We start from the raw sequence: 11,081 nt of genomic DNA, 5'->3' as shown, positions 1-11,081 counted from the left end.
CTGGCGCTCGGCTGCCCGCGCCGCAGGGCCAGCGAAGGGAGGGGACATCTCAGGGTGTCGGAGTGTATTTGGGTGCATTTATGGGAAGTTCAGTCAAAGAAGCCCACGACCATTTCTATTTCTTGCCATCAACCAAGGTACTTCCCCACTGTGGCACATCCACGGCTGCCTGAACTCTGGGGAGGAGGACTAAAAAGCAAAGAAGGAACCATGAGCGATAGGAGCTGCCCCAGGACAATATTTCTTGCTTTCTCAGTCCTCACCGCTGCTGCTGCAACAGCCCTAGCGCATGACATCATGCCTTGCCTTACCAGGTCTCGTTCTGCTGACTAATATGCTACAGCTTGCAGACGGTTCTGGCCCAACTGGCTATTCCTTTCTCTTCATGTAAATATAATATAAAAGACCTGTTAGAGTCTGGCGGGGCTAACGAGGGAGCTTCCACCACGGCTTGGTTTAGATCTCTAAATGCCTTTTGGTTTTCTGGAGTCAGGAAACCCTTTTGATTTCAGTGCTGTCCTCTATAGCCAAGGGATGCTTAGTTTTGCTACTTGTGTCTCTTTGTTTTTCCTGTCACTAGTGATTTGGAAGCCTAGGCTTTAATATGGTAGCCTTGCTTATAAGCCTGGGGTGGAATATGGATTATACGCATTCATTCCATAATTGGGCCATCGCCACACTCCAAACGACAGCAGCAGAGGCAAATAAGCCCGACTGTTGGATAGGCACTAAAAGCCTATCCTCTACCCCAAATCTACTCTCCTGGGTACCCGTCCCATTGAATTCTCAGTGGTACAAGGACAGGCCCCTACGTTACGAATTTTCACTGAAGAAAGGAAGCACAGCACCCTTCCGCCAAGAAGGGTTTGTCACCGGTCTGAAAGGAGACCCCTGGGTATGCTTGGAGAGCAAACCTATGGACAAGCTTACTCACTCTGTAGGGGCTGGGAACTGGGAATGCCAATAAGCCGTAAAATTCATAGAATGGAGGGACATGGACAATTCAGATCTTATGACCATACAGACAAAAAGGGGAGGCTTATGCCTGGAGTGTTCCGTAGATCTGTTCCTAGGCCTAAAGGGAATTGGTATCACTCCACAAATCCTTCCAAAACCTTGTTGTATACCACATCCACCGAGCATGGGAGGCAGATTCTCCAGAAGCCCTTACATAAAACCTATTGCAATAAGCCTTCACGCTGCAGATTTCTTCCTGGATGGAGCTTATCAGGCCCTGCAGACTCCAAGACAATGTGGATATTTGCAGATAGATTAACTCGCTATTCTGCAGGAAGCCATAACCAGATTGAAGATAATGAATCACCATCGAGCTCCTGGGGGATATCAAGAACACTTGTCAGGCAGCAGCTGCATCCTCTTGCGCAGGCTTTGAACTAGCCCTGGCGAAAAAGCTGACCAGCAGACTGGGGTACGTAAGAAAAAGCTCCTATGTAAAGATGGCTTCGAAGGATGCGCAAGAGAGCTTGACTGGCAGTGACCTCGCCTATACAAGTGGGTCTATTGTTAGAAGAAACCAGACAGAAACCAGCTGAAAGCAGCAAAGTTGCAACAAAATATGCAAACTCAGCTAATAAATGTGCATTAAGCGAGCTTGCACGGGGTTTGTGCGTACAAATCCTCAAAAGTGAATGGTAACAGGCGATCTCACGGCCAAAGCCAACAGGTTTTTTAGACTGTAAAAAAGCACATGTGAGTAGCCTTAAGATTGCCTGTAAGGAATCAAGAATTGTACCACGGGGTCCTTCTCAGGCTCCCAGCCAAGAGGCACCTTTATGGCCGGCAATAAAAAGGGGTTTCAGCTAGAGTGCACCTCTGCTGCCTTCTTTCCTGTACCCATGCGAGAACTAGAAGAGAAGTGCAAGCAAATCCATTTCAGTAAAAGTTCAGGCCAACATTTAAACAGCCCAAACTCTCAGTACTTACACTGACCCTTACTTAGAGATTTATTTTATCTTCCTTTGGTATGGAACTAAGCACATTCCCTCCTACCCACAGTCTTTCCTCCCAGCCTCACAGCTCTCCTACATAAGAAACGTAAAGCTACATAAGCGACAAAAGACAAAAAACCTGCTTTGGTGAACACCAAAACACCCATGACTTGCTCAAACTCTTCATCGCCCCACCTGAGAGTCAAGGGACAGGATCTCCTAAAGGCTCTTTCGCAGGCACTGCCCTGAAACCCCCTCGCTGCTTCTCTGCTAGTGCACAGCGATCAGGAAGAGTTTCATTTTTAACTCTCTGTAGACAATTTCTGAAATTAGACAAGTAATTGTTAACGAGGATAAGCCCTTTGCCTTGCATCTGGCAACCAACGCGGATGCGGACCCAGCAGCACAGACCACTGCCACGCACAAACCACCACCCCACGCCCAGGGAAAGCACGACCCGTCAGAGGTGGTACCCGATCCCGCTCCTCACATCAGGTCTCTGTATGAGCAGGTTAGTTCTTTTAGTCAGACACAGAAATCAGAAGTGATTTCTCCTGCTGCTGCTGCCGAAGCAGACTTTTAAGTAGATATTGCCAAAGAATGCAAAAACAGCCACAAAAAGTTAAAGCAGGTACTTTCATCCTCACTAGATGCACACCATTGAAGTGTTGCTCACATTCTCTTCTCTAAAGGGTCCCCACTTCAGATGCATTTGAGTGACATTGCCATTGAGCATACTCCCCTACAAGACATTTCTCCGGACTGAAGGCTGGCAGCAGTGGACAAGGACAGTCCTTTGTGGTCACCTCACTCCGGCGTAGAAATACCTGAGACTTCCTTTAAGGACAGAAATCTGAAGAGCTACAAGCAGCTTTTTAAATCAAGCACGGCAAATAAAAAGCAAACAAACAAGCAATGACAGGTAAACGTCTGAGGCACTAAAGAGGAACAAAAGGTCTCCCGTTAAGCCCGCTGCCCCTCACAAAACAGACAAGAGGCTTAAAGAGATGCCCGCAAAGAAACCGCGGATGGAAGATAACCCTGATAACTCCAGTACAAGTGACCAACGTTGAAACAGGAGTGCTGACCCTTCTGCTCCTCCTACGAGCTCTTCACCAGCCACGTGAAGAGGCAAAACCAAGGTTGATCGACCCAGGTCTGACAAGAAATTGGCCCCCCCCAAATCCAAAATGATCAAGAAATCTATCTGAAATACAGATTCACATCCACTACCATGGATGATGAACCTCGTCCTAAGCACACGTTGTGCCTTCAGACAGGAGCTAAGGACTGCATGAAGTCACCGCCACGAGCAGATGTTCAAACCCAATGCCTCCAGAACACGCAGGCAAACACCCACCATTTTTTTCAGCAACGTTTCAAGTCACGCGATACTCAGTCCACGACTTTACAAAATGTCACAAAATGATAGCAGCCTCTCTGCAGTTTTCTTACTCAAAAGCAAAAACCAAAAAGCCACATACCCTCGGGGAAACCATTGTCCTTCCGTGTGGCTGGTGTCTTCCCATGGGTCATTTTTTCTTGCAGGTTGAATTTAGAGCTTCAATAGTATTTTTTTAAAAGCAAAATCAACAAGCAAACAAACAAAAAAACCGCTGGGCGATATTTTTCCTTCCAGCTGGGCTCTTCTCCCCCAGCCCTGGCCACCCTGCAAGGTGATGACTGTCACCAATATGAGGGCGCAGGACTGGGCCCAGGTCAGGGCTGTTGCAGGCAGCACGTGTCTTGCGGCTCCCGGGAATGCAGGTCCTGGGGAGTGCGCAAGAAATGGGGCAGCTGCCCATCACTCCTATTTTTGCTCTCTCCCCATGGCTCTCTCTCTGGCTCCCGCTCCCCCTTTTTTAATTTCTCCCTGTCTGTCTTTAGCCCGTCACCATTTTTTCCTTTCTCTTACTCCCTGTCTGTCTTGTCTAATTCCTCCCTCTCTCTCCTATAGCCTGCTGCTCTTTTTTCCTTTCTCTACATCTCTCTCTCCCACTCCCTCTCCCTCTCTTCTTTCTGTCACCAGCTCCTGCTTCCTGCCCTTAATTGCTCCTCCCTGTCCTGCAGCCTGTGCCCTCTTTCCTGACTGCATCCCCTGCTCCACTGCCTCTGCTTCTCTCTGGCCTCCGTCCCGCTCCCCATCCCCTTTTGCTCTTCCTCCCTCTCCACCCTGGAGGCCATCGCTGTTCTCTCCTCCTCCGCCTCCTTCTCCCCATCCGCCTCCCTCTGTGTCTCGTCCCTCTGGATTGTGTCCCGCCCTCCCCTCGCTCTGTGTCCCACTCTCCGTCCCTGCCTCTCCCTTTCTCCCTCCCCTTCCTTTCCCCTCTCACCCTTTCCCCTCGCTCCCTCTCTCCCGCTCCCTCTCCCATTTCTCTCTCACTCCGCTCTCCTGCTGCCTTTCCTGTCCCTCTGCCCCCCTCTCCCGCTCCCTCACCCTGACTCTGTCTCTCTGTCCCTCTGTCCTCCTCCCTGCCCTGCTGCTTCTCTCCCTGGCCCTCTGTCCTGCTGCTTAGCGCTACTTTTCTTCCTGCACCCCACTCTCCCCTTCCCCTCCACCTCTTTCCCGCTCTATCCCTAGGCCAGCTCCTCACCAGGATTCTTCCTTCCTCCACTCCCTGCCCAGCTCCCCCCGTTCTCGTCCCTCTGTCCGTCTCCCGTCCCTCTCCTGCCGCCCCACCACCCTGTCCCACCCCTCTCTCCCGCTCTGTCCCTCTCTCCTCCTCCTCCTCCCTCCTCCACCGGGGCTCCGGGGCCTGGGCCTGGGCCAGCGCAGCCCCGGGGAGGCGGCCATGGGGCTGCAGGGGGGTGAGGCCCAGCCGGGGCGGGGGACGGTGGCCGCGCAGGGTCAGGCAGCAGGAGGGGGCGCCCCGCGGCATGCCGGGAGCTGTAGTGCTGGGCACGGGGCTGCAGGGCGGCCATGTTGGTTCCCGGGGCATGCCGGGAGCTGTAGTGCTGGGCACGGGGCTGCCGGGCGGCCATGTTGGTTCCCGGGGCATGCCGGGAGCTGTAGTGCTGGGCACGGGGCTGCCGGGCGGCCATGTCGCTCTTGCGAGGCGCCGACTCTGCTCCGGCTGCGGCCCAGCTGAGGTGAGGGCCGGGCCCTCTCGCACTGGCTCTGCCTCTGGCTCTCTGGCCTTGCTCTCCTGGCGACGTGGGCGACAAGGGGCAGGTGGACGCTTACTGGCCTTGGAGAGGGGCCGGTGCAGCTGGAGCTGAAGAGACCAGAAGAAGGTGAAGCAGCTGGAGGATGAAAGGAAGGGGATGCAGCCAGCTGCTGCCTCCAGCTGCAGCCAAGAGACAGCCAGCCTCTCCGGGTGAGGAGGGACCCCTCTGAGCAGGCCTCAGCAGACCACATTGCCCACGGGCACCGCAGGGCCTGTGGAAGTAAGGAAAATTGCAGCATGGCCCTGTAGTGTGTGCGTGTGCGTGTGCGTGTGCATGGCTGTGTACCTGGGAAGCCTCATGTTGTAAGAGCTGTAAGACACCCAGGCGTTCTCTTCCCTGGAGGACAGTCAAGTACCTGGAGCTAGAGAAGAGGAAGGGAGGCAAGGACAGACAGACAGAGAGAGAAGTGCCTGAACTCTCAAATTTGCCTGGCAGTGCAGAGAGCAGGAACTGCAGGGAGTCCTGGGCCCCTGGGGTCATGTCACCCCTCTTCTGCGTCCCGGTCCCTCCCTGCCCCCTCCCCTTTCCCTCGGTGTCATTTTTTTCGCTTCCCCCTGCCTCCCTTCATCTCTGTTATTGTGCTCTGCTCCCTGTCCCCCCATCTCTTCAAGTCTCTCTTTCTCTGCCATCCTCCTTCTCCCTTTACTTTCCTTGTCGCCCCTCTTTCCTTCTCCCCGAGCCTCTTTCTTTCGGTCTCTCTCTGTCCTGCAGGCCATCGCGGTTTTTCCCTTCTCCATTTCTTTGTCTCGAACTGCATCCCTCTCTTTTGCCCCATCATCTCTCTGGCCTGTTCCCTGTCTTTCGTCTCTTTCTGCCTGTAGCTTCTGCTCCCTGTCCTTGTCTTCCCCTCTCCCTCATTCCTTCTGCTTCTCTTTCTTTCTCTCTCTCTCTTGCTCTCTCCTGTTCACTGTCACTGTGTTTTTGCAGTCTGGATCCCACTGTCCCTCTCCTTCTTCCTGTTCATCTCCTCTCTCTGTCCCTCTCTGCTGCTCCCTGACCATCTCTCCCCACCACCCCCACCTCTCTGCAGGGCTCCTGATAACCTCCCTCTCTTTCTCCACCCCTCTGTGCTGCTCACCAGCCCTGGTTTTCTCTTTCTCTTTGCCGTTATTCTTGTCTGTCGCTCTGTCCTGCTCCCTGTCCCGTCATTTCTCACTACATCCCTCTGGCCTGCTCCCTGCCCCTGTCCCTGCCCCTGTTCTTTTCTACTTCCTCTCCGTCTTGCTGCCCACCCTAGGCTTTTTTTGCAATCTCTCTCCTGCCCCCAGCCCTTCTTTTTCTTTCTCTCTCCTGCTCCCTCTCCCTCTTTCTGCCTCCCTTCCTCTCTCCCTGCTGCTTCTTTCTCCATCTCTGTCAAGATCCCCGTCCCTTTTATCCTCTTGCTGTCCTTCTGTCCTTTTCCTCTTGCTGCCTTTCTCTCTCTGTCCCGTTCCCTGTCCCCTCCTTTCTCACTGTATCCCCCTGTCCAGCTGGCTGCCCCTTCTGTCCACTTTCTCTCGCTCTGTTTTGTTCTCTCTCCATCTCTCTGTCCTGCTGCCCTTCGCAGGTGGTTTTTGCCTCCAGTGCTGCCCTGCCCCCTCTTCCTTTTCTCTTTCTCCGTCACTCTCTCCTGCTCCCTGTGTCTTTTTTTAAATTCTTCTCAGTCCTGCAGCCCGTCACTATTTTGTTCTTCTTCCATCCCTTTGTCCTGATCCCTGCCCCCATCCTTGTCTCTCCATCCCTTTGTTCTGCTGCCCATCTCTTTTCCCTCCTTGCTCCCTCTCTCTGTCCTGCTCCCTGCCCCTCTCATTCCCTCTCTGTTTCTCTGCCCTGCTCCCTGTCTCTCCCCCACCCTCTTTTTCTTTCCTGCTCCCTCTTCACTTTCTCCGCTCTGTCACTCTGTCCTGCTCCCTGTCGCTGTTATTTCTCACTCATCTTCCTCCTGCAGTCCAATGCTGGTTTTTTGGTCTTCATCTCTCTGTCCTGCTGCCCAACCCAGGCTTTTTTACCTCCATCTGTGCCCTGCTCTCTCTGTCTTATTTTTGCCTGTCTTTCCCTTTGTCCTGCCTCCCTCACCCTTTTTTCTCTCTCTGTATCGCCCTGTCCTTCTCCCTCTCCTTGTGTTTCTCTGACAATCTGTGTCCTGCTCCCTTTCCTTGTCTTTCTCTCTCTGTCCCATGTCCTTCTTCCCGTCTTTCTGTTCTCTCTATCCCTTTGTTCCTGCTGCTTCTTTCTCCACTTCTGTCACACTCCCTGACCTTTTTCTCCTCTCGCTCTCCCTCTGTCCTGCTTCCTATCCCCGTTTTTTCTGTCTTTAGTTCTCTGTCCTGCTGCCTGTCCCACTCTTTCTTGCTATCCACCCCTGTCCAGCTGGCTCTCCCTTTTATTTGTCCTCTCTTCCTCTTTCCTGCTTCTCAGCTCTCTTTTCCTCTTCTTCTAGCTCATTGCTGGTTTTTTTTCCCATTCTCGGTCTCTTCATCCAGATCTTACCCTCTCTTTATTTCTCAGTCTCTTTCTTCTGTTCCCTGTCCTCCTCCTTCTCCCTCCATCTCTACATCCTGCTCCCTGTCTTTCTTCATCCCCCCTTCTTTCTTCTCCTCCCTCCCGCCCGTCCCTCTGCCCTTCTCCTCAAGGCTCCTTTTTCTTCCTCCATGTCTCACCAGGGCTCCCCATCCCGATCTGTCTTCATTTCTCCACCTCTTTAGCATTTTCCCTGGGAGTTTCTTCCTCTCTCGGCTCCTCTGTCTTCTGTCTTGTTTGATTGGTCTCTTTCTAGTCCTCTGTCCTTTTCCCCATCAGCTTAAACTGAATGCGCAGGGGCGCCTGTGCTCTGCTGTTTCCTTTAGCATTGCCCTAGGGAAGATCGGTGGGTTTAGGGCTAGGGGTCATTTAGGAGCTGGTCTCCTTACGGAGACGGCAGAGCTGGGTTCTTCTCAGCGGCTGCTCTCTGCATCTTGTGGAAAGAGCAGGCTGTGGGCCTCATTTTGAAGGAAGGTTTCTTGTTCTGTGCTTATTGCTCCTCGGGAGGCTGCCCAAGAGCGGTGTTGGGGACTGGAGGGACAGATGGGACCTGCTGTGGTTCCTCGGAAATGTGAACTGAACCTGTCCTAATGTACTCGGATGAGAGCAGACTGACTTCATAGGGTTTTCTTCCCAGCTCCAGTTCCAGCCCACGTGCTCAGCACTAGTGACCAAGAGACCATGTGCTCTCTTCCAGATGGCCGTGGCTGCGGATTAGCTGAGAACATCACTACTTGGGTAACGGGGCGGTGGCCTGTGATAAGGGATATGCACTCGCATGATGGTGCTTTCATGAATGTCTTCTGATCTTGCCACTCCAAAGCCCTTCCTTTTCGTGGAGATTTTAGGAAGGCATTTCTTATTCTGGGGTTCAGACTGGAGTTGGACTTTATGTTGAACAGCCGATACAATGGACTGCATAAAATGCGAATAAGAACCCCGCGCTTTTGTTGTTGTTTTCAAACACTGCCTGAACTTTGGTAAGCCAGAGTGGCTGAAAGTCTGTTTGTTGAGAGTAACGTATTCCCATAGCGTGCCCATCTCTGTGTGGTGAAGGTTTCCTACCTGCAGTGGGATTTTGCTGGGCTATGAGGCTGTGTTGGAGCAGCAGAGGTAAGAAGTGGTGTCTTTAAAGGTAATGAAGCTGTAGCAAAACTAGTGGGAAAAGCTAGTTTCTTGCTAGAACGCTGCCTGACAAAAATAGGAGCAAGTTAAGGCACTTGAAATTGGCTTTTTTATGCAGTCTTCGTACGGAGCTTTTGATCTTGATTGGTTTCTGGGAAGCAAGTGCTGAGTGCCTGTGCACTCCCATAAGCCATGTTGCCTCCCAAAATGGGTCCACCCTTCTCCACTCCTGCTCCTTCCACACTCGTGTAGAAGAGGGAAATGCAGCAGTGTGCAGGTTCAGTAATTCCCTGGCAACGGGTGCACGCTGGGAAGGCCTGGCGGAGGGCATGGCCCGATGGGGCTGTGAGGTTATAGAGCAGCAGCGTGGTGCGAGCGTGGGGGGCCGTGGTTCTCCCCTGCCTCCTCCTCCTCCTGGTGGCCCTGCAAGCCCAGAACACCCAGGCTGCTCACAGACGAGCGCAGGGAGCAGGTAGGCGGGCGGGGGCAGCACCCAGCCCCGAGCAGCGTGTCATGGCATCCACCGCACCTCAGCGGGGCGGCAGCGGGGCCAGGGCTGGGGCTGGCTGCAGGAGAGCAGCTGGGCTGGGCTGGGCCGGGCGAGCCAGGCAGGCACCATGGTGCGGGCAGGGGGCAGACGCCCTGCGGGGAGGCATAGAGGGGCTGCAGCTGCTTCGGGGGCATTTTCTGGGTGAGCAGGGGAGCTCAGAGCGGCGACATGGGGTAGGAAGCCCGACGCTGAGTCCCCGTGGGGCTCTCCCTGCTGCCTGGCCCCGTGCCACACTGCCCTGCCCCGGAGCAGCCTGTCCCCAGTGTGCACGTCAGGCCGGGGGTGGTGAGCGAGCAGCGCCGCAGGAGCCAGGCAGCAGCCCACGGCAGCATTTCTCCCCAGGCTGGTTGCAGCCGTGCCCAGGGCCATGACTCTGCTGCTGCCCAGCTGGATCCTGGCTTCCAGCCTCAGGGAGGTCCCGGAGCGGCACGCTCGGGAGGTGTCCGCTCGGGAAAACAGGAGCGTTTCTGCTCTCGCCCTGCTTCCCTTGAATGAACTGCAGGTCCCCAGCCCGCAGGAACACGCAGGGGTAGCGCTGGTGCAGCCTTTCCCAGGCTCTTGTCCACAAGCAGCACAGACAACCGCTTTTTCCTCCAGTTTCCTCCTTCCTCTGTGTGCATGGAAACTCCTCTGCTCTGTGCTTGATTCCAGGGGATGGCATTGGCAGTGCTCATCGAGCTTCTCAGCTGGGTCCTGGTTATGAGCCTTGGGGGGGTGGCAGAGGTAAGTTGTCCATGTCTGTCTGCTTGAGGGAACACTTCTGTTTGAATAGGTTATTCATGGGCAGCTTTACCTAAGATCCTCTTGAGGCCTTCCAGGAGCTGTTTGTGCCTCGGGGGCGTTGCACAGATGAGTCCTGAATATTTATTTCCCTGAAGAGCTGCTAGGTCTCGGCAAACAAGTCACCCGTGTTCCTTTTCAGCTGTGGAACCTACACCTCTGTCTGTGTCCCGTGTCATTACCTCACCCCCTTCCAGCCCCTGCAGGTGACTAAGGAAGCAGTAGATCACAACATGCAATGGAAACTCTCCTCACCTGTGTTCGATTACCTGTTTGGTTCCTGCAGTCCATGTTGATCACGACCCTTGGTGGAATCCTGTTCCTGGGCCTGGGGGGAATCCCAGAGGTAAGGATTCAGTCTTCCTTTGTTATTGGCGTTTTGTGTTTGTTAATCGTTGGTTTGTTATTTGTTAATATCTTGTCGTGATAGTTCAGCCTCCCAGTGGCCAGCAGGCTCTTCTCTACAAGAATTGTGAATGATCGTTTTTTCCTGTGGTGCTACCTGCTCCCACTTTTGCGTGGGCTTCCTTTTGTGTGTGTGAGAGGTCTCCTGGTAAGAGGGCCCTGAGAGGCCCTATGTTTGTCCGTCTGGTCCTTGCGGGGTGTCGCACGTGGCCTGGAGACAGTAGTTTGAAAGCCGCCGGGCCCCAGCCAAGAGGTCACCAGGCCCCTCTGCAGCTTTGGGAATCTCAGCCTGCGCCTGCGTCCCATGTTGTTGCCTGGCTCCCTTCCGGCCACTGCACGTCACCAAGGAAGAGGCAGATCACAACGTGCAACGGAAACATTTTTCATCTCAGCTTGATTACAGCTGTCCCTGTAGGCAGCGGCTACTTGAATTCCCGACTTGAGCCTGTCCGTGAGCCTCAGGGCGATCCCACAGGTGAGGCCCTTGAACGAATGAGCGTTTACATTTTAATTTTCTGTTCATGTGAAAATTAGCTTACTGCTTTCTTGGCTGCTGCTTGGGCATGCAGAAGAGCAGAGAGGGAATGGGTGCGGCTCAGTGATGT

The sequence above is a fragment of the Platalea leucorodia genome, assembly GCF_965183815.1.
Source record: "Platalea leucorodia genome assembly, contig: HAP1_HAP1_SCAFFOLD_146, whole genome shotgun sequence".
NCBI lineage: Eukaryota > Metazoa > Chordata > Aves > Pelecaniformes > Threskiornithidae > Platalea > Platalea leucorodia.
This window is presented reverse-complemented; position numbering follows the sequence as displayed.